Genomic DNA, 24137 nt, shown 5'->3' on the forward strand with positions numbered 1-24137 from the left:
TGCAGACTTGGGATAAAGCAATGGTTTATCCAAGTGTGAGTCTGCCTGCTCGTCTCAGCGGAGTCCTGAGAGATCAGGAGCACTGGGAGCACGTTGGCACTCGGGGGCACCTATATTCTCGAGGGCATCTCTGCAGACACAGCAACATGCTCTCCAGACTCAAGCGGGGGCACATGGGCTTTGCGTCACCCCTTAGAGGGCTGACCACAGCCAGGCGGGACACACAGCAGGAACGGCCCCTGCTCTGTGCAGAAGAGGCCACCCCAGCTTGGATGACCCGCACCAGCCAGGAGAAGAAGGCGGAGACCCAAACCTGGGTCTTCTCCCTTCAGGTCACCCTTCCCCGTGATGAGGGTAAGAAGTGTCTGCATGTGCTCACACCGTGCGGGGTGCTTTGTGGATGCACCACTTCCAGGGTGAGCGACAACACACAGGCAACGGCCAGAGCACATGCGAAAAAGAGGACTTTGACACAAAACCTGCAGCAACCTACCAGGACACTGATAACCCCCTCATCTAAACTGGAAGCAGGGACAAAACTAGGGAAGCAGTCACTTCTCAGACGAGTCCCGGACATTTGGGGTCAACTGTTACAGAAGTTACCCTGTAGCTTCCTGGACTGTTACTAGGCGTTGCAGTGAGTCATGGGTGGGGCCTGGCATTTGGCATTTCCTGCAAGCTCCCAGGTGATGCCAGAGCTGTTGGTCTAAGGAACACACTGTGGGAAGGAAGAGACTGAACTTGACCTAGAGGTTGACTCATTCTATTTAAAGAAATAAAGTATAAATTATATGATCCTTCCTTTCAGGTGAGAAGGGTTCTCTAGCCCTATGCTAAGACAACTGCTGTAACTAACTAGGGAAAGTCAAACATGCTCCCCTAACCAGTCATGAAGGATGTCCCCTTCTAAGTCACTGCCTCCAGCTTGCCCACCAACAGCCTCCAGACAGGGCACACCTGGCGGCTTGCCCTTGTCTGTGATAAAGCCTCTCCACTCTTCTGACAAAAGGCGAGCGACAGTGGCTGACTCGCTACCGAAAGCGCTGAACAAATCTCCTTTGCTTTTCTCATTTGATTGGGTCAGAAAGGCCAGCAGCTTGCTGGCACATGGTGGTAAACGGGATCTGGTTAAATGTTCATGAGCAGGGCTTTGCTCTTCTTGGTCATTCAAGAATGTGGGGCTCACTGAGGTTTCTGGGGAAAGGAAATCGGCTCTTTTGGCTAGTTTCTCTAAAGCAGCTGGAAATCCATATCAGAAAATTAGAGAACCAAGAATTAGTGCTTCACTGAAGGGAAAATGTTGCAACTGGGAAAGACACCAATAACGTGAGGTAAGTTCACTTTCAAAATTGGCAGCATAGACTCCCTTAGCTGGTCACAAGGTGGCGTGTGCGCCCAGTCTTCGTCTCCTTGGCTAACTTGCCAGGATTGGAAAGGCTGTTCCTTCTCAAAGTTCTGGGTTTTGAACCAAGGAGATGGGGGCCCTGTCTCTGTCTGCCTGTCTTTCTCCATCCACCTTGATGAAGAGAGATGGTGGTATACTGGATTTTAGGTCAAGAGAATGGAGTTTTAGTCTCAGTTTTACTTTAGACAAGTCAAGCTTGAACTGTAGGCCTGTTTTTATTGTCATTATTGTTTCCCCCCATAATTTTTTATCTTGAAAAATTTCAAAACTGCAGAAAAGTTTAACCAGTTCAATGCATACCCATTCATACATACCTCATCTAGATTCACCAACTGTTACTATGTTGCCACATTTTTCTTCTTTTTCTCTCCACACACACACACACACACACACACTTTTCATTTTTTGCTGCGTCATCTGAAAGTAACCATGGCACTTCACACCAAAATTATCTCTGAAGAAATGAAATCAGTACCACATTATCAAATCCGTACTCCATGTCCAAATATTCCAGAAATGTCTTTTATTACTATTCTGCATCTTAATCCAGGATCTCATCAAAAATCATACACTGCATTTAGTTGTCACGTCTCTTTACTTTTCTTGAATCTAGAAGAATCCTCATGCCTTTCGCTGTCCTTTTAAACTTTGGCATTGTAGGTTTTCAAGTCATTCTAGTTGTCTTGTAGAATATCCCATAATCTGAATTTTGTTTCCTAATGTTTAGATTCAGGTTAAGCATTTTTGACAAAAATCTCAATGTTCATTCCTACTAACTGAACTCCACAAGAGGGCACCTGATGCCAGGTTATTTCACTAATGGTGATGCCAAGTCTGATCCCTTGGTTAAGGGATCTGTCCTTTGTAATGCCACATTTTGCGTGTGTGCGTGTGTGTGCACACTCAGTCGTTTCCGACTCTTTGGGAGCCCATGGACTGTAGCCCACCAGTCTCCTCTGTCCATTGAATTTCCAAGCAAGAATACTGGAGTGGGTTGTCATTTCCTCCTCCAGGGGATCTTCCTGACCCAGGGATCAAACCTGAGTTTCTTGCATCTCTTCCACTGGAAGGCAGATTCTTTACCTCTGCGCCACAAAGTCACATTGTACTCTTTGTGATTAACTAGCAATCTGAGGGGGTGATATTCTGAGACTAGTGAATGTTTTCTGTTCCTACATCAGTTCATCCCATGGTTTCAGCATCCATTGTTGATCCAAGGTGTCCAGATCACAGTCTGACTCTCTCCACTCTGTATGGCCCTGTGTGGCCATTCAGGTCACCTGAACTGATACAGCGGTCAAATGCAAAGTGAAAAGGAGACTGGGTTTGCTTTTAAATAACAGACCTTAGGTGTCGATTGAAAGTTTTATAAATAAAACTCTGTAAGGGCCATCAAAAATAAATAAAACAACAGGTGCAACTCAGGTTACTATGGTGACATGAACCAATTACGACACAAATCAATTAGACATCCTTGGGGAACCAGCCGAGACCTTGTGTCCCGACAGTGGCAGTCTTCCTCCTGCATCTCTTCCTGTCAGCCTCTCTGATCCTGGAGCTGCAGCCTAGAACTGCATAAGGAGCAGGGACTCTGCCTCAGGGACACGAGTCCTGTGTTTGCTTAACTCACCCCATGTGAGACCTTGGGCAAGCTGAGTGGGGGTGAGCACTTTTTCAGGCACTGTCAGGCTCAACTCCCTTTTCAGGAAACCACCCATGGATTCCATGCTGCGCTAAGTCAGCCCAAGGGTCGTCTCCATCTCCTCTGCCCCAGGAGGCAGTGTGGCCTTCCAGAAGCTGGACTGCATGCATCTCTAGTGCTAGGCCTCGTGTGACAACCTCTGAAGCTCAGCACTGTGCCTAGCGTGCAGCAGACACTCAAGAAATGTTTGTGTGCTGAAAAGAGGCAAGCCACCGGGACCAACAATCCATCTACTATTGCCTCTAGCCGTATCCACCACTCTAAACTCTCAAGGTCTGCTCAAACCCCACAGCCTCCCCCACTGCAGTCTGTCTGCAGAGAACATCTCAACTCCTGCCCCGGACAGCCCTGCACCTCCACAGTCTGCCCCAAACACTCCCCAGGTTTCTGGCACACTGCTTCTCCCAAGACTTCTGCCCACCCTCTCGGTTCCTTTTGGCAGACGGCTTGTGGGGCTAATAATTTGTTCTCAGTAGAAGGTAGAAGAAACTGGGGAATGGGCCAACTCCTAGAACTGAGGATTCAAGACTAAAGGAAAACTTCCAACTAAAGCCCAGAAACTCAGTTCAGTTCAGTTGGTCAGTCGTGTCCATCTCTTTGCAACCCCATGGACTGCAGCACACCAGGCTTCCCTGTCCATCACCAACTCCTGGAGCTTACTCAAACTCATGTCCATTGAGTTCGTGATGCGATCCAACAGTCTCATCCTCTGTCATCCCCTTCTCCTCCCACCTTCAATCTTTCCCAGCATCAGGGTATTTTCCAATGAGTCAGTTCTTTGTATCAGGTGGCCAAAGTATTGGAGTTTCAGCTTTAGCATCGGTCCTTCCAAAGAATATTCAGGTCTGATTTCCTTCAGGATGGACTGGTTGAGTTTCCTTGCTGTCCAAGGGACTCTCAACAGTCTTCTCCAATACCACAGTTCAAAAATATCAGTTCTTCAGTGCTCAGCTTTCTTTATAGTCCAACTCTCACATCCATACATGACTACTGGAAAAACCACAGCTTTGACTAGATGGACCTTTGTCAGCAAAGTAATGTCTCTGCTTCTTATTATGCTGTCTAGGTTGGTCATAGGTTTTCTTACAAGGAGCAAGCATCTTTTAATTTCACGGTTGTAGTCACCATCTGCAGTGATTTTGGAGCTCCCAAAAATAAAGTACTCACAGTTTCCACTGTTTCCCCATCTATTTGCCATGAAGTGATGGGATCGGATGCCACGATCTTAGATTTCTGAATGTTGAGTTTTAAGCCAACTTTTTCACTCTCCTCTTTCACTTTCATCAAGAGGCTCTTTAGTTCTTCTTCACTTTCTGTCATAAGGGTGGTGTCATCTGCATATCTGAGGTTGTTGATATTTCTCCCAGCAATCTTGATTACAGCTTGTGCTTCATCCAGCCCAGCATTTCGCATGATGTACTCAGCATATAAGTTTAATAAGCAGGGTGACAATATACAGCCTTGACGTACTCCTTTTCCTATTTGGAACCAGTCTGTTGTTCCATGTCCAGTTCTAACTGTTGCTTTCTGATCTGCATACAGACTTCTCAGGAGGCAGGTCAGGTGGTCTGGCTTTTATTTTGGTGCAACCCTTATGGTTGAAGAATATAATCATTTATGAAGCCTGAAATTGACAGTGCTTTTAGGCTTGCTTTAACCTAAAGAGCTGAGGGGCTGGCAACTGGGCCCTGAACGGACACAGAGAAGGGTTCTCTGCTCCAGCACTGGGAGGACGTGCCTCTGCAATTTTGAGAACAGCCCCACCAAAGCAAGCTCCAATGCTGCCTTCTTCTTAGGTCTCCATGGAACCCACAAAGCAGAATCTGTGTCCCTTCTCATTTTTTCATCTCACTGTCCCTTGAGGGGACAGAGGGGAACTCAATGGCAGCAAGGCATGACACAAAAAAGGCAGTCAGTGCAATTAGTATTTTCAGTCAAGATACAAGAGTTAAAATGGGGGAGAAATACATAGAATGTTCTAAAATGTATTCATGGATCCCTAGGCTACATAGGAGCTTCCCTAGTGGCTCAGATGGTAAAGAATCCGCCTGCAATTTGGGAGACCTGAGTTCAGTCCCTGGGTTGGGAAGATGCCCTGGAGAAGGAAATGGCAACCCACTCCAGTACCCTTGCCTGGAAAATCCCATGGACGAAGGAGCCTGGTAGGCTATAGTCCATGGGGTCCCAAAGAGTCAGACATGTCTGAGCATCTTTGCTTTCTTTCTTTGGACTACAGAGAACCTAAGACTTCCTTTTTGTGAGTAAGCACACTCCTGGGTGGCGGTTCTTTGTTGAAATAGACAGTAAGACAAGAACTACCTTCTGACTGTGAAGGAGTATTCAGAGCACCAGACAGCTGAAGGTGTGCAAATCCAATGGGTGTAATTGGAGAGGAACAGACTCACTAAAAGGTCTGAAGAACAAGCGAAAAGAAACCTAAGAATGAAGGCGCCCAGGGCAGCAGAGTCTGCTGCAGAATCTGAAGACAAATCCTAGGCCCCCCCAAGAGACGTCAGTGACTGCAGAAGGGGGTCTGTGCATGGAGGCCAACAAGTTAGTGGTAAATTTCAAGCCTGCAAGTGTCTCTGGGAGCCCAGACTGTCAGAGGAGGCTCTGAGTGATGGGGAGTCAGCTGGACAGGAGATCAGCATGCTGGAGACAGCAGCTCTGGCCCAGTCTCCCTGTGTAGGTGAGGGCCATGGCAAGCGAGGCCTGACCGCGCCCCCAGCCACGGCCTGGAGAACCCCCCCTGCAAGGCTCCCGGATGCCTGCCCACGTCCGCGCACCTGGCAGGGATAGGCCCTCAGGAGGGAGAGGGTGGGTGGTGAAAGTGGAGGGAGGAGTAGGAGCCTGGGCTTTGGCTATCTGCCTGTGCATGAGAGACCACCACGGAGGGGGACTAGGCCAAGAGCAGTGGAGTAACAGTCACGGCTGGTGTCATGGGAGGAGCTGTGTCCTGGCAAAAGATACATGAAAATAAGCTTATTTGACTTAATGTGTAAACAGGGTCTTTATGGAGGTAATCAAGTTAAAATGAGGTCATTAAGGCAGGCCCTAGTGTGAATGGTGTCCTTATGGAAAGGGGAGGTGAGACACAGAGGTGGACACGTGCAGAGAAAAGACGAGAAGTCAGGGTGGGGGGATGGCGTGTGACTGGAGTGATGGGTCTACAAGCCAAGGGACACCCAGGACTGCCAGTAGCCACTGGATGCTATAAAGTGGCAGGGAAGGCTCTTCCGCTGGAGCTGTGACAAGGAGCACAGGCCCTGTCTACACCCTGAGTCAGATGCACAGCCTATAGAACTTGAGACAACACATTCCCGTTATTCTAAGCCAGCTCGTGTTTGTTACTTTGTTACACTGGCACTGATACACATGGTAACGAATTAGTGACCATGGGAGAATCAAGACCTGAGAATCCAGAACATTCCACCAACAGAAGCCCACGGATTAAGAAAGGAAATGAAATAAGCAGATATTCTTGAAAGCCACAGGGATGCCTCTTGAAATAAATAGATTAGAAACACAATAAAAATGTAGTGAAAGGACAGTGATACCAGTTATTAATTTAGGGAAAAGCCTAGGAGGACTCTATGATGAAAAAGGAGAATTTTGAAAATGACCTGAGGACAATAAACGGGGTAAGGAAAAGGAGAGGAAAAGAGAAAGGGGAGGATAGCCTTCCTTCTAAGCTCAGAAGAAAGATTAATTAGATGACTCAGTTATTACATTAAATGACTTAGTAAGAGAGAAAAAAAAATGAAATCACTTCTGACAAAAGCCCTCCTGCTAAAAATATTGTAAACGTCAGAATCAGTGGTGGTTAGCTGCCAATATAATTTCAGACAAAGGGAAAAAAAGGGAAACATAACCAAGCAAGCCAGATCAATGCGAAATGTAAGCACAGAAATAACTTATAAACAATCCTAAAGTCAACACGGAACAGTCTGTTGCCTCCTAGGGCACACTCAAACCTGAACCCTGGAGAACCTTCTGGAAGTGGAGCTGTGATGGCATGATAATACCTTCCTGGTAACTCTTTGCAAGGCATACACAGAACGTTTTCAAATGTCCCTCACAGTAACCCTGTAAGCTCAGGCACAATTTGCACACAAACAGTCTCAGTGAGGCAATCTGCTTGAAGGTAAGAGAACCAGGATCACAGTTCACATCAGGAGCCTAATGTTCTGTCTGGTCCCTTCCAATTGACACCACGTTCAGTCACATGGCCATGAAATAGCTGACACGATTTCAAAGGCATTAGGAGAGATAATCAAGGTGCCTTAATGATGATGAAGCCCCAAAACACACCATGCTAAATCTCTGGGTTCCAATCCAGGACAAATTCATAAAAAACAAACTCATGAAAATTTTAGAAAAATATTAGCAGAATATGATAGGTCTCATATGCAAAAAAATGAATGGAGAATTATAAAATTAGACATTATGGTAAGAATGGGAGTAGGGGCCAGGAGAACAAACTCTGTTTTCAAGTCAGTATGAACCTGCACATATATTGATTGTATTCTGAGTAAGAAACAAAAGTAAATGCAAAAAAGGGAAAAGGCAAGCCTCCTGCATGAAGGAAAAGTAAAGGTAGAAATCAATGATGAAAGCAGAATTGAAAGGTATCCAATTATTTGGACACTAAAAATGCCCTTTCAAATAATGCTTGGTTAGGAGAGAAAACAGCTTCCCTTGTGGCTCAGCTGGTAAAGAATCTGCCTGCAAAGCAGGAGACCGGGGTTCCTTTCCTGGGTGAGGAAGACCCCCTGGAGAAGGGAATGGCAACCCATTCCAGTATTCTCACCTGGAGAATTCCATGGACAGAGGAGCCTGGCAGACTACAGTCCATGGGGTCACAAAGAGTTGGTCACGACTGAGTGACTACCACACACACCGCTCTTGACCATTTTGGAGCACTGATGAGTAGTGTTTGGGTGGGGCTGGTGAATAGCTTGGGCTTCCCAAGAGGCTCAGGGGGTAAAAAAAAAAAAAACCTGCCTGCAATGCAGGAGATATGGGTTCAATTCTTGGGTAGGAAAGAATTCCACCTCCTGGAGGAGGGCACAGCAATACCACTCCAGTATTCTTATCTGAGAATCCCATGGACAGAGGAGCCTGGTGGGCTACAGTCCGTGGGATTGCAAAGAGCTGGACATGACTGAACAATGAACACCACCACCACCACAGGAGAGAAAAACCAATTTACAAGAGTAGAATATATTTTTAGACTAACAAAAGCAACACAAGTAATTGTAACAAAAACTCTGATAACAGTTACCAAAAGGAAAAAGTAAAGCATCACAAACTAGCCCTGCCCTGCTTAGAATGAAAAGCTAAAAGAAAGTGGGGAAATGAAATTAGACTAAAAATATAACAACCGAAATGAAATAAAAACAAGGAAGTTGCTAAATAAAACCAATTTTAGAATAATTTGAAAATAATAAAATTGATAATGACTAAGTGAAAAATAAAAGTACCTTAATAATCTAAGAATAAAAATGACAATCCATCACCCACTGGAAAATAATGTTTAAGTTATGGGAGATGTCCTCAGCCAGAGCTAAAAAAACAAATAATGATGTTGAAATGCAAGATTTACTTCCAAAATAAAAAGTTCTCAAAGTGACACAGTAAGAGAAAAAAGTGTATATGAGACAAACAAGGAAAATAAAGGATCACTCTCCAAAGGCTCCTAATTCAATATAGCTCTTTTTCAATCCAATCTTTCAAAGAACAAATTGTCTCTGTGTTACATGGTTCCTTAACAGAAGACTCACTTCATTTTATGAGCAAAACCAATTACTCTGCAAGAGCCATTAAAATTCTAAGTCAACTACATGTACACCCATGGATGCAAAAACTGTAACAAAATTTTCTCTAATGGAAATCAACAACTGAACTCAAAGGTTTCAGTTCTCCAACCAAGCAGGGTCTATACCAAGAAAAGAGCACAGGGCTAACTTCTGGAAAACCATCAAGCACATTTTGTTAAAGAAAAGTGGTCCTCTTTGAATCATCTAAATGCCAAAACATATTAAAATTTATCAATTTTTCTTCACTAAAATTCTTAAAAATAGGTACACAAGGTCTGCTTTTAAATCAACATTGTGCTTTTTTCCCTGTAGTATTTCAGTCATTCCTTTTAAAAATAGGAAATTTACCAAAAAATCTTCCTTCCAACTTAAGAATTTTGCCAATAGCAATTCGAGAGAAAGAAAAAAACAAGAAATAAAAATACTATCTCTGCAATTACTACCCTATTCAAGTTACTGTTTGAGAGAACTGTCTCCTCAATTTTTAAGACAACAATTTCTACTTCATAGATTTGTACAGATGATTAAAGTAGAATGTTTTGCAAAGTACTTTGTCAGCCATAAAGTCCTATGTAAACAGAAGGTTACTACATGTATAAAAATTTATCCACCCATCTATTTACCTGTTCATCCATGCATCCATCCAGGGAGCCCACCCATCCATCCATCCACCCACCTGTGTTCCAGCCATCCATCTAAGCAACCATCTACTCACCCTGTTCCAGGCCCTACACTGAGGGGCAAATACAGAGTGAGCAAAACAGGACAAATTCTTGCTTTGGAGAAGCTTCCAGTTAAAGGGGGGAATTGACATTAGACAAGAATATCACCCGAACGGACAACCCCAAACTTTAAGTGCTATGAATAAAAGGGCAGGGAGCTCTCAGAGATGGACGAGGGATGTGACCCGGCCTGTGGGCTAGGGGAGCCTTCCCGGGCCTGGGGCTGAGGTGTGGCGAGCTGGTGGGGTGGCGTGGTGCTGAGCGCGGGCAGGCTGCCCGCTGTCCCTGCTGGGCAGTGCCCGCCTTTGGGTAAAGTACGAGCGGTGCAGTTCCCCGGCTGCTGGGTAGTGGGGGTTTTCTCCTAGCTTCTTATAAATAGCCATGCTTTGAACAGTGCAGTTGTGGCAATTACTTTTCTTTCCTTTTGAGTTATGTCCTAGAGGTATCTTTCAAAAAGGAAATACCAAATTCAGAGCTGTTCTCTGGGAGAAAAGTGCTTTATAGCTTTTGTCACATGATGCCAATTACTTTCCACACATATGGAACCAATTTATACTGCCAGCAGCAAGGCTTTGGTGTCCCTTTCTCTTTGACGCTGCCAAGTGTCTTACTCAGCATTTATATTTATTTTTGTGAGTTTAACAGGTATGTGACAGCATTTTCAATTTATTTTAATTTTTATTTCTGTAGTTTCCAATAACGTTGTATGTTTCCATGCCATGATTTACTGTCTGTGTTTTCTCTTACGTAAATTAACCATTCATTTCTCTGAACTTCTTCCCCAAGGCCATTTGCAAGCCATGGTTCTGGCTTGGGCACTGAAGAGTGCCAAGCATCTAGTAGGTGATCTACAAACACTGACTGAATTAAACTCAATTATCAACTGACATGTACTTGCATCTGTTACTTTTTTTGGATTTCAGTTTCTGTCAGTTCTTTTTTTCTCAAGTTATCTTCTAATGTTTTTCTTTTTAATATTTATTTAAAAATTATATTTTACTATGTTAGTATACTATAGTAAAGCTATATTTTACTGTATTACTACCTTTTACTATAATTAATTTTAATATATATCATTTAGCTCATTTGTGACTATACATCTTGATATACCTTTAAAGTTTTGAAATGTAATCATTTTCTTTTATAACTGGAATAAATGTGCTTTTAAAATGTATTCTAATGAGTTTCAAATGCTTAACTTTTACCTGTCTGGGATTAATTTGCATAATTATGAATGTACTTGTCTATGGCCACCTGATGCAAAGAGACGACTCATTGGGAAAGTCCCTGATGCTGAGAAAGGTTGAAAGCAGGAGGAGAAGGGGGCAACAGAGGATGAGATGGTTGGATGGCATCAGCAACTCAATGGACATGAGTTTGAGCAAACTCTGGGAGAGAGTGAAGGACAGGGAAGCCTGGCAGGCTGCAGTCTGTGGGGTTGCAAAGAGTGGGACATGACTTAGGGACTGCACAACAATGCTGATATCCAATAGTTTCAATGACACTTGATAATGTTTCCTTTTCTTCTCTTATCCTTTCCTTATTGTGTTTTCTAGTTTGTCACATATTCCAAAGAGTAGTATTTCTGTATCTCTATGAAGCATTTTCTCCATTGTAAATTAAATGCAAGTGGTTTGTATAACTGCTGCTTTGTATTATGTTTGATGATCTAATGGGACGCCCAGCATGAACATCTGCCTGGAAGGTTATAGGGTTCCCTGGCTCACCTGTTCTCCTGTGTGACCCTCACTGTCTGTTCTCCAGTTCTAGGAAGCACTCACCATGTGGACGGCATCACAGTGGCAAGTTTATTCCATAGGGAAAGCATGTGAACAGGGCATGAGGGTGGAGAAAGCTGTGGCATCCAGAAACTAGGTAAAACAGACACATGCAGGATCATCGGCTGAATTTCAGGGCCATGGAAAGCGGAGCGGATGACAGAGGCCATGACCATTCTAAGTTTTGTCTCATATTTAGTAACTCTCACAGGGCAGGTGAGCGCTCCTCTCACACAAGCCAGCGGTGAGGAGGCAGAACCCCGCGCCATCAGGCCGCCCCCCACCCCCGCGCTGCTGCGCACCTCCGGCCAGCCACACCGCCCGCTGGAGAAGGCTGCAAGGAGCAGAAAAGGCGCGAGGTGCAGATGCCAAGATGCCCTGGAGAGCTCACAGTTCTCGGGTAAGACCCTGATACCAAACCCCAGGCCTAACTGGGGCAGGGAAGCTCCCCAGAAGCCTTACCTCCCCCAGCGCCAGCGGCCCTCGGTCAGCTGCTCACGACGGCCGGAGCAGAGCTGAGCAGCTGGCCCTGCTGCGGGGGTGCCCCTCCGAGTGCCCGCGTGTGCGTCCTTGGACCCTCCAGACCACCCTGATGCCTGAGAAGGGCGGCCTCAGCTCCCAAATGCAGCCAGGCTCTTTGTGCTCGGGCACAGACACCAGCATCTAGACGGCCAGTCACCAGAAATATGCAGGGTGCATCATAAGCCAGAGCTGATCCAAAGTGTCAGCAGTAATAATGACAGTGTAGTAGGTGTAATGAATGATCTTCTCTAGGTTCACTATCAGATCTGTCATCATTAGAGACTTCTAAAGAAAATTAGTAAGTTCCCAATTGGGTAGTTTCAAAAATTTCAGTTCTAATCCACTTACTCCAGCACTCAGACCAGCTCAGCAAGCCCTCCAGCCCAGCCTTCTCACTGCTGAATGGGACAAATACCGTGCCAAGTCCAGGCCCTGCCTTGGCCTCCCGGCATCTGTTTCTTTCTGGCCATGCCAACACCAAAGTGTTATTTCTCATGGCAACAAAGCAAACACTGACAGGATGGCCACCACGAACACAGGCCAGCTCATTAAACATCCAGGCAAGGGTTTGGATGACTTTCCAGAGGGGCACTCGGGAGCCAGAGCTAGGAACGATTTTGGTCAGGTCTGACTTGGCTTCGCTTTTGCTCTTTGAAAAATGCATCCAGACCATGTGATGCAGGCTCTCAGACTTTCCTTTCCAAACACCATCAAAACCTAACTGCCCGCTGACAGTGGAAAATCAACATGGGCTTCTCAGCCGTTCCCGGTTGCCGGCAGAGACAGATTCTGGCAGCCTGAGAACTAGGCTGGGCCTGACACAGAGGCGTGGGGGAACCTCAACAAGCCCTGGCTTCCACAGAGGCAGCAATTCCATTAAAAAATACCAACTGGCTGGTGGGGAAGGCAGAGCACAAAAACAGAAGGAAACAAGATGACTGCCTTAGCAAGGTCGCTGCCATGAATGGCCAGGAAGACAGAGTTTTCAGGCTGTGTACACACGGCAGCCAAGTACCCTTTTGATGCCGGCCTTAGTCCAATATTCTAAACCCCAAATGCCAGTCCAATCCCCCTGCACACCTGGGAAGGTCAGGGCACATACCTCTGGTTCCTGAGTCATCGTTCCCGATGCTGGACCACCCCGCACTAAACCTCTCTCTTCTGCTGGCAGCACAGAAGGAAAGTGCTGTCATAGGTCAGCAATCCGAGCAGCCAAACGCACCTAATGCAAGGTGCTTGAGTGTGAAATTCACTTGAATAATAATAATAAAAAAGAAACACCACCCACTTTGGGGAAGCCCAAAAAGTCCTTATGACTCAGGCTGTACTGCAATTTCATTTTCTCTTCCGATTCTACCCAAGAGAGCGAAGGAGAAGAAAAGCAACTGTGTCTTGTCTTTGCGTTCTCATTTACAGAATGCAATAATCACGTGCACGCTCTATTCCTACCCTGGCAACTTAGCAGGAATTACCAGTTGAAAAGATCACAGACACAGATCTCAACCACTTCTGCTTTTAACCTTAAACCAAAAAAATGAAAGTCACCAGGTGCATATTAGAATCACTTGGGAAGTTTCTAAAAAACTACTGATTCAGGTCCCATCCTATAGATTTGGATTTAGATAGTTGTACAATGTGGCCTGCACATTGTGATTTTTTTTTTTTTTTACATTGTGATTTTTAAAAGCCACCAGTGACTCCAATTACAGAAAAGTGCAAGAACCACTGATCTACATGAAACACCTGAGGGGTACACTGCAGGGATTATGAAATGAGAAAATCCCCAAGTTACAAAGATTCAGATTCTGGTCTCAGCATCACTGCTTAATATTTTCTGTTCTCAGACAAGTAACAGAATATCTCTAAACCTCAATATTTTCATCTGCTAAACAAATTCTACTTCCTGCAATTCTTACTGACGTGTTATATGGTTCAAACATGATAAGAAAGTGCTGGGAAAAACACTTAACACTATACACATGTAAGGGTTAGATGATCATTACTTTCTTTTGCAACATGAAGCTGATGTTTAATGTTTATTGAGACTTATTATGTGCCAGGCCTTGGGCTAAGTGCACAGCTGGCTTCCAAGGTAGATACTGTAACTACCTCTGTTTATAACTGAGACGAGCCAAGGTACAGAGAGGTAAGAAGGTGTGGAAAACAGATACCAGTGTTCTCTAGAAACTTGCAAACCAGAAATGATTAGAAAAAGGTAAAAAGGAATCTCCCTGGTGGTCCAGTAGCTAAGACTCTGAGCTCCCAGTGCAGAGGACCTGGGTTTGGTTCCTGGTCGGGGAACTAGATCCCACATGCCACAAATAAGGACCAAAGATCTCGTGTGTCACAACTAAGACCCTAAGCAGCCAAATAAATAAGTAAATAAATACTAAGAAAAGAAAAAGGTAAAAAGGAAATGGTGCTGTTCAGTCGCTGAGTCATGTCTGACTCTCTGTGACCCCATGCTCTGCAGCACGCCGGGCTCCTGTGTCCTCCACTGTCTCCCCGTTTGCTAAAATTCATGTCCAGTGAGTTGGTGATGCTGTCTAACCATTTTATCCTCTGCCACACCCTTCTCCTCCTGCCTTCAACCTTTCCCAGCATCAGGGTCTTTTCCAATGAATTGGCTCTTCGTATCAGGGGGCCAAAGTATTGGAGTTTCAGCTTCAGCATCAGTCCTTCCAATGAATATTCAGAGTTGATTTCCTTTAGGTCTAACTGGTTTGATTTCCTTGTAGTCAAAGGGATTCTCAAGAGTCTTCTCCAGCACCACAATTTGAAAGCATCAATTATTTGGCACTCAGCCTTCCTTATGGTCCAACTTTCACATCTGTACATGACTACTGGAAAAACCATAGCTTTGACTATACGGACTTTTGTAAGCAAAGCGAGGTCTCTACTTTTTCTTTCTTTCTTATACATATACATATACATATACATATACATATATACATATACACATATACATATATATGTGTATATATATATATATATATTATTGACATATAGTTGACTTATTTAACTTATATGCAGAGTACATCACGTGAAATGCCAGGATGGATGAAGCTCAAACTAGAGTCAAGATTGCCGGAGGAAATACCAATAACCTCAGATATGCAGATGAAAGTGAAGTGAAAGTGAAAGTCACTCAGTCATGTCCGACTGTTTGTGACCCCATGGAATATACAGTCCATGGAATTCTCCAGGCCAGAATACTAGAGTGGGCAGCCTTTCCCTTCTCCAGGGGATCTTCCCAACTCAGGGATCAAACCCAGGTCTCTTGCATTACAGGCAGATTCTTTACCAGCTGAACCACCAGGGAAGCCTAAGAATACTGGAGTAGGTAGCCTATCCCTTCTCCAACAGATCTTCCTGACCCAGGAGTTGAACCAGGGTCTCCTGCATTGTAGGCGAATTCTTTACCAACTAAGCTTCAGGGACGCCCTAATGGCAGAAAGGGAAGAGGAACTAAAGAGCAACTTGATGAAGGTGAAAGAGGAGAATGAAAAAGCTGGCTTAGAACTCAACCTTAAAAAAACTAAGATCATGGCATCTGGTTCCATTGCTTTATGGTAAATAGATAGGGAAAAAATGAAAACAATGACAGACTTTATTTTCTTGGGCTCCAAATCATTGTGGATATTTGATTGCAGCCATGAAATTAAAAGACCCTTGCTCCTTAGAAGTAAAGTTATGACAAACTTAGCATACTAAAAAGCAGAGATATCACTTTGTTGACAAACGTCCATATGGTCAAAGCTAGTCATGTATGGATGTGAAAGTTGGACCATAAAGAAAGCTGAGCATAGAAGAATTGATGCTTTTGAATTGTGGTGCTGCAGAAGACTCCTGAGAGTCCCATGGACAGTGAGGAGATCAAACTCATCAATCCTAAAGGAAATCAATCCTGAATATTCACTGGAAGGACTGATCCTGAAGCTGAAACTCCAACACTTTGGCCACCTGATATGAAGAGCTGACTCTGGAAAAGATATTGATGCTGGGAAAGACTGAAGGCAGAGGAGAAAGGGACGACAGAGGATGAGATGGTTGGATGGCATCATTGACTCAATGGACATTGGTTTGAGCACACTCTGGCAGATAGTGGGGGACAGGGAGGTCTGGCATACTGCAATCTCTGGGGTTGCACAGTCGTATATGACTGAGTGAACAACAACAACAAAACAGTTGACTTATAATGTTTCAGGTACACAGCAAGATGGTTCATTTATACATATACACATATATTATTTTTTAGATTATTTTCCATTATAGGTTATTACAAGATACTAAGTATAGTTCCCTGTGCTATACAGTAAACCTTTGTTGCTTATTCTATATCTATTTTAACTTAGAAATCTAGCATTTTAGTCATACTAAGGCAAACAAGAGGAATCAAAATGTTATAAATTTTTTAGTTAGGCAAAAATTCATAAGTTTCCTAAAATATATATATTATACATACAATTTATATATATTTATACAAAAGTTTTTATGCAATGCTTAATAAAGGCTTGAGAAAGAACATAAAAAAAGAAAAGATGGAGAAATTGGAAAACATAAACTAAATGAAATGGGAGCACTGAATATGAAATAGAAGAAGTGAAACAAACTGGATAAAAGATCATCATAGTCCAGTTGTTTTTAAACATGGCTCCTCATTTGAAACATCTCTGGCACTTTGGAGGAAAAAAGCAATACTTGGGCCTTTGTATTTTTCAAAAAATTCCAAGAAAATTCTGATATGAATCTGGATTTTAAAAAGAGATTACAGGTTTTTCTATTAAATGGTAATTTTGGTGATACAGAATTCTACTACTTCTCTGTTGACCAATCATGATACAATGGTATTTAATGAATAATAGTTACATAATCACAATGGTAAAAGATGCTTATCAGTTTCACAATCAATAGCCATACAAAAGTAAAAGATAATTATAACTGCAAGCCAGAATGGGAACATGACTAGCCTAACAATATAAAATAACCACACACCATTTGAGAGGGGTGGTCAAGGAGAGTGATGCGGTCAGCGGAAGTGCATACGTGCACGTTTTCATCCGCTCAGCCAGTCTATGTCTTTTGGTTGGTGCATTTAATCCATTTACATTTAAGGTAATTATCAATATGAAAGATCCTATTACCATTTTCTTAATTGTTCTGGGCTTATTTTCTGTAGGTCTTTTCCCTCTCCTGTGCTTTCTGCCTAGGGAAGCTCTTTTAGCATTTGTTGTAAAGTTGTTGTGGTGTTGCTGAATTCTCTTAAATTTTGCTTGTCTGTAGAACTTTAGATTTCTCCATCAAATCTGAAGGAGAGTCTTGCTGGGTAGTCTTTCTTGGTTGCAGGTTCTTCCCTTTCATCACTTTAAATATATTGTGCCATTCCCTTCTGGCTTTTTTCTGTTGGGAAATCAACTGATAACCTAATGGGAATTCCCTTGTATGCTATTTATCATTTTCCCTTTGTTGCTTTTAATATTTTATGTTCATCTTTAATTTTTGTCAGTTTGATTACCACGTTTCTCAGTATGTTCCTCCTTGGGTTTATCTTTCCTGGGACTCTGTGCTTCCTGGACTTGGCTGACTATTTCCTTTCCCATGTTCAGGAAGTTTTCAGCTATTAGTGTGCAATGGTCCTTGTGATCGCAAAGAGTCAGACACGACTTAGCGACTAGCATGCTTTCACAGAGGTCTGTTAGGCTGTCTTCATTTTCTTTCATTCTTTTTCCTATATTCTGTTCTGTGGCAGTGATTTCCACCATTCTGTCCGCCAAGTCACTTAACTGTTCTTCTGCCTCAGTTATTCTGCTATTGATTCCTTCTAGCTCATCTGTTTGTTTGCTCTTTAGCTCTTCTAGATCTTTGGTAAACACTTCTTGCATCTTCATTCTGTTTCTGATATCTGAATAACCTTCACTATCATTATTCTGAATTCTTTGTCTGAAAGGCTGCATATCTCCACTTCAGTTAGTTGCTTTTATTGGGGGGGCGGTTATATTGTCCCTTCATCTGAGACATACATAATTCTATGCTATTTCATCCTGATTAATTTTCTGTAATGTGGTTTTTGTTCTAGCTGTGGGACTGTGGTTCTTCTTGTTTCTTCTTTGTGCCCTCTGGTGGATGAAGCTAAGAGGCTTCTGTAGGCTTCTTGATGGGAGGGACAGGGTGAGAAAAACTAGGCCTTGCTCTGGTGGGCAGGGCCTTGCACAGTAAAGTTTTAACCCAATTATCTGCTGATGGATGGGGTTGACCATCATCCCTGTTAGTTGTTTGGCCTGGTGAACCAGCCCTCGGGTCTACAAACTCTATGGCAGAGTTAATGGGGACCTCCAAGAGGGTTTACTTCAAGAGGGACCTTCCAGGACTGCTGCTGCAGTGCCCATGTCCCTGTGGTGAACCCCTCCTGACCTAGGAGGCATCCCACCCCAGCAGGTAGTTTTGGTCCAGCCTCCTGTATGGGTCATTTCTCCTTTCTTCTGGGTCTGGGTGCATGCACAATTTTATTTTGCCCTCCAAGACTGGAGTCTATGTTTCCCCCAGTTCTATGGAAATCCTGCAGTCAAGTCCCACTGGCCTTCAAAGTCATACTCCCTAGGGATTCCCAATCCCTTTATTGGATCCCCAGGCTGGGAAGCTTGACACGGGGCTTAAAACCTTTACAGCAGTGGGAGAACTTTGGTGTTGTTGTTCTCCAGTTTGTGGATCACCCATTTAGTGGGTATGGGGTTTGATTTTAACATGTTTGTGCCCCTTCTACCATCTTGGTGTGGCTTCTTCTTTGTCTTTGGACATGGGATATCTTTTTTATGGTGGGTTCCAGTGTCCTCCTGTTGATGGTTGTTCAAAAGCTGGTTGCAATTTTGGTGCTCTTACAGGAGGAGATGAGCGCACATCCTTCTACTCTACCATATTGAACCAGAACTGATGTCTCTGCTTTTTGATACACTGTCTAGAGTTGTCATAGCTTTCCTTCAAAGGAGCAAGCATCTTTTAATTTCATGGCTACAGTCAATGTCCACAGTGATTTCTGAGCCCAAGAAAATAAAATCTGTCACTGTTTCCACTTTTTCCTCTTCTATTTGCCATGAAGTGATGGGACTGGATGCCATGATCTTCGGTTTTTGAATGCTGGATTTCAAGCCAGCTTTTTCACTCTTTCACCTTCAATAAGAGGTTCTTTAGTTCCTCTTCACTTTCTGCCATTACAGCGGGTATCATCTGCATATCTGAGGTTACTGATATTTCCTCCGGCAGTCTTGATTCTAGCTTGAGCTTCATCCAGTCCAGCATTTCACATGATGTACTCTGTATATGTTAAATAATCAGAGTGACAATATACAGCCTTGTCATACTCCTTTCCCAATTTGGAACCAGTCCATTGTTCCATGTCCGGTTCTAACTATTGCTTCATGACCTGCATACAGATTTCTCAGGAGGCAGATAAGGTGGTCTAGTACTCCTATCTCTTCAAGAATTTTCCACAGTTTTCTGTGATTCACATAGTCAAGGACTTTAGCGAAATAGAAAAAAAAATAGAAGTGTATGTAATCAAAAAGGGGCTTCCCAGGTGGTGCTAGTGGTAAAGAACCCACCTGTCTATGCAGGAGATGTAAGAGACAAGGGTTTAACCCCTGAGTCAGGAAGAAACCCTGGAGAAAGGCATGGCAACTCACTCCAGTATTCTTGCCTGGAGAATTCCATGGACAAAGGAGCCAGGCAGGCTATAGTCCATAGGTTTACAAAGAGTCAGATATGATTGAAGGGACTTAGCACGCATGCATAATCCCAAAGATGGAAGGCATAAACCAATATGAAAGGTCCTACAAAAATGTGAATTAGGTGTGTTCCTCTTTCAAAAGACATACTCTCAGTTGGGATTGAAAACTCAGTGCTGTTTACAAGAAATACACCAAAGACAAAGACAAAACTGAAAATACAGGCAGTCGCTACAGGCACTGGGTTTGGTGCAGACAGCTCTGACTGCAGTAACTCGCTGACAGAGCAGACAGCACTGACCAGAGGGACACGCCTCGGGGCTCCTCCCCGCCCAGCCTCAGGGCCGAGGGCCGAGCCTGAGGTGGCAGCCTGGTGGTGACTTTCAAGATCTTTCTCCTTTGTGCAGGTTAAAGTTCCTGTAAGGCTGTATTTGTCCTGTAAATCACTGCTTTTTAAAGCCTCCTGTCTAAAAGTCTGTTCTGTACATCTGTGTCTCTTTTTCTGTTTTGCATATAGGGTTATCATTACCATCTTTCTAAATTCCATATATATGTGTTAGTATGCTGTAATGTTCTTTATAACTCTGTGGGAGAAGGCGAGGGTGGGATATTTCAAAAGAACAGCATGTATACTGTCTATGGTGAAACAGATCACCAGCCCAGGTGGGATGCATGAGACAAGTGCTCCGGCCTGGTGCACTGGGAAGACCCAGAGGAACTGGGTGGAGAGGGAGGTGGGAGGGGGGATCGGGATGGGGAATACGTGTAACTCTATGGCTGATTCATGTCAATGTATGACAAAACCCACTACAATGTTGTAAAGTAATTAGCCTCCAACTAGTAAAAATAAATGGAAAAAAAAAAGAAAAAAAAAAGAAAACTAGCAATATTCAATAAATCTTAATTTCTTTAATTCCAAAAAAAAAAAAAAAATAAAGCCTCCTGTCTATGTCGCCTAATGACCCTTGCGGGGGCAAGGCTGCATGAGGGGCTGGAGGAAGGAAGGCTGTCTGACTGGCAGCCCTTCCTTCAGGCGTGGGGGTGGGGAAGCACTCAAAGAGCTTTCCTTTCTTTTCTTGTCTACATTTAAAAAAATGTCTGGGTTTTTTTTGTTGTTGTTTTTGTTTTTTTCTGTTTAAGTGGGGTGGAGGGTGGTGGAGAGGAAAATTAAGTATTTACTGAAGCTTATACTTTGGTAAAAATGTGGGTGGGGGAAGGGCAGACATTTTTCTCAACTGTTATATGCTAAGTGCTTTTCCTTCTGGACTTGCTGCTTTTGACTGAGATCATGTTTGACAGATGTAAACATTAGTGTCAAAAAAGAAGCTAGGATGAAGTAACACTAATTAGTAGGTGTAGAATTTATTTCATATTACGCATCATGAGATAATTTTTATGACTTGGCTCAAAGGACAGTTTTAAGAGCACATCCTCATTGATGCTACATTACTGCTTTCTAACTCTGTCTACTTCGTGATCTGTTATGATGATGAAAGTTGACAAAATAAACCAGTATCAACAACTAAGTCTGGTAGATCTGGGAAAAATAGAAATAGGTCCTGAACCCACTCTTTGGTTAGCCAAAGTTGTCCTGCATGAGATGTCACTGAAGATATACAGAAGCAAGTGGCTGTTATCACACACTGAGAGCTGTAATGCACAATCCAGAAGAGGATGGAAAAGATACCCTTCAGTGCATTGCAGAGATGCTGCAGATCACCAAGCAAGCCATGAGGTTAGAAGTACCTACAATAGAGAGAACTTGAGAGAAAAATCAGTAAACCTCAAAGACATCACTGGCATCAGTTCTCAAAACTAAGGCTCTTTGGCCCAGGTGAAGTTTTTAATGAGTAAATTTTCATCTCTAAATAAAAAAGTGATACAGACCAAATTCACTGTAAATATTGGCAATCCATGAAAGTTCAAAAACTTTATAAACTCTGAAATGAAAGTTAACTTTCTAAAACCAAACTTAAAAGTAAACCTTTGGAAATCAGATAGTAGTCTTGAAACCATGGAAAATGCAAGTGTGATGGATAATAAAGCCCAGGCAGAGTCAGATGGAGAAATGTCTTCAGATAATGACTCATACCACTCTGATGAATTCCATACAAATTCTAAGTCTGATGAAGACAGGCAGCTAGCTAACTCTTCAGGGAGTGTAGGGACAGTAGACTATTTCTTCCTAATGGTGGTATTATTGCTTCAGCACCTCAATTAGGCAAACCTTAGTTTACTAGAAACACTGATATAAGCATTCATGATCCTTCAGAGGTTACTATCACTCATGAATGTGGGCTTGGAAAAGGCCACGAGTCTTCTTTGAAGAAAGGTCCTTCTGCTGACATCATATACACATTGACTGGCTTTGCCAAGCCTGTGGATATTTGCTGTCACGGATCTGTTCAAGATGCACAAAACAAAATTATCAGGCTATCAGAAACCAGATCTGTTTCTCAGCAGGATAGGAAGAAAGGAAATCAAATGACTAATCAAGTTTCTCATGAAGAAATTCAATCAAATCAATGGAAACAGATACCTTCTCCACCATCTCAATTAGATGTGTCTTTTTCTGCAACAGGGCCACAGTTTGTGTCAGTTGAACTAGGGCAGTCAGTTGTATCTCAAAAGACCACCAGCTCCAAATCCAGCATGCTTGAACTTGAGACAGGGCTTCATGTAACTCTTTCTCCTTCAGAGAGCTGGAGCAATCGAGCAGTCTCTCCCTTTGCAAAGGTTTGAAGTTTCACAGAACAGGTTGCTAACATTACCCAAGCTGGATTAACCCAGGGGATAAAGTTTGCAGTGGCAAATGTTCAGAAGAGCCCCGCAGAACCTGAAGTAGTTAAAGAAGTCCAACAAAATGAACTTAAAAATATATTTACACAATGCCAGACACGAGTAACTCAGATTTAGTTTTTAGCCGCACAGAATCCTGTGATTTTCATTTAATCCCCAAAAAAGGAGGTGTCACATAATCTGTACCATCTTTGAATTTAAGTATCACAAATTCTGTTTATTTGGAAAGGTTCTAAAAGGAGACTAAACCTGAGCAGATTTCCAAATTATAGAGCCAGGACAATAGAAGTGCAGCATCCTAGGATGTGCAGACTTAAGTAGCTTATACACTATAGGGTGGTTTGTCTCTTGAAAAGTAATTCAGGAATAGATTACTTTTGGATGTAATAATCTGAACGTTTTTTGGAGTGGGGTGGGTGGGAAGAATATATGAAATAGACACAAAGGGTGAACATGGATCCATTTAGGTAATTAGCATTTTTCATAATTTGTTTCTGTTCTGTCAGTTAATTTCTGTGTGTTATCTCTACAAGGGAAATACTTAGTTTAGTGACTTTAAAGTGTTATTAGTATGGAGTAACTGGTATTTACATTTTAACATAAAAATCTATTACTTTAGCTTTTGATGCTTAACCAATCCCTATAGAGTTAATTGAGGGTTAGTGGCACTATATAGTCAAGAAATGTATGCCCATTTGATCTTAATTTTCCCCAGATCCTACTTAAACAAATTTAAAATATTGCTACCTTGTACACCCCAAAGTCCAGGAGCATTAAGACTTGCCAGTCATAAAACTTGAGATGTCAGATGTGAATGTCAGAACCTATTAATTTTGCTCTTTTCAGAATTATTCAGAATGTACACATGTTGGATACTGGTAATGCCTGAAAGAAGTCTTCAAGTTGTAATTTTTTGCAGAAGGCAGTCCATCACATATTGTGTAAACTATCATAACTATTTAAAATTCAGTCTGAAGCACGATTGTGCTAAAACTTTAGGTTTTATGACTGTAACCTTGACCACATGGAACCAGGACTTCTTCTGTAAGCCTGTCATTAAGAAAGTTGCATATCTTATTCCAAACAAGTATTGGTTTATCTGGCACCTTTAGAGCCTTATGCTATTGAAGTGATTCTCAGCTAAACATTATGTCTGCTGTAACTTTGACAAGTATATCCACTTTTTAATTTATCAGTGGTATGTCTTTTTTTGAAGTGTCAAATACTGTGACTATGCAAAATAAAATATCATTATAATTTAAAGTGAAGAAAACACAATGCTGTTTATAAGAAATACACCTAAGACAAAGAAAAAACTGAATATAAAGGCTGGGAAAGCTCATAAAGGTGGATGCAAAGGAAAAAAGAGAAGTGTGGCCATGTGCAGAGCCAACAAACCCAATCTTAAGGACAGAAGCTTTGACGGGGTTAAGGCAGATATTTGACATAATGAATAGGTCCAAATGGGTTATAAAGCCATAAACCAGGAGTATGAACCAAAAACTTTCAGAACTATATGAAGAACTAGATAAAGATCAGTAGATGAGGAAACCAAGACCCAGAGATGTAAGGAACCAGATGGAGGTCCTGGAGCCCAGATTAGAGCAGAGCCAGGAAGCTCCTACCGGAGCTGTGCTTGACCACAACCCCATCAACCAAATATTCAGAGACG

General features: G+C 42.8%; 1 protein-coding gene and 1 pseudogene across 6 annotated transcripts in view; one reads left to right on the top strand and one right to left on the bottom strand.

Moving 5' to 3' along the window:
• Positions 1-24137, bottom strand: part of LRRK1 (leucine rich repeat kinase 1) — a 135238-nt gene that overhangs the window by 50001 nt on the left and 61100 nt on the right. The window lies entirely within an intron of this gene.
• On the top strand, positions 147-22582 carry LOC122706549 (annotated as a pseudogene).

The sequence above is a fragment of the Cervus elaphus genome, chromosome 13 (assembly GCF_910594005.1).
Source record: "Cervus elaphus chromosome 13, mCerEla1.1, whole genome shotgun sequence".
In the NCBI taxonomy this organism is placed as follows: domain Eukaryota; kingdom Metazoa; phylum Chordata; class Mammalia; order Artiodactyla; family Cervidae; genus Cervus; species Cervus elaphus.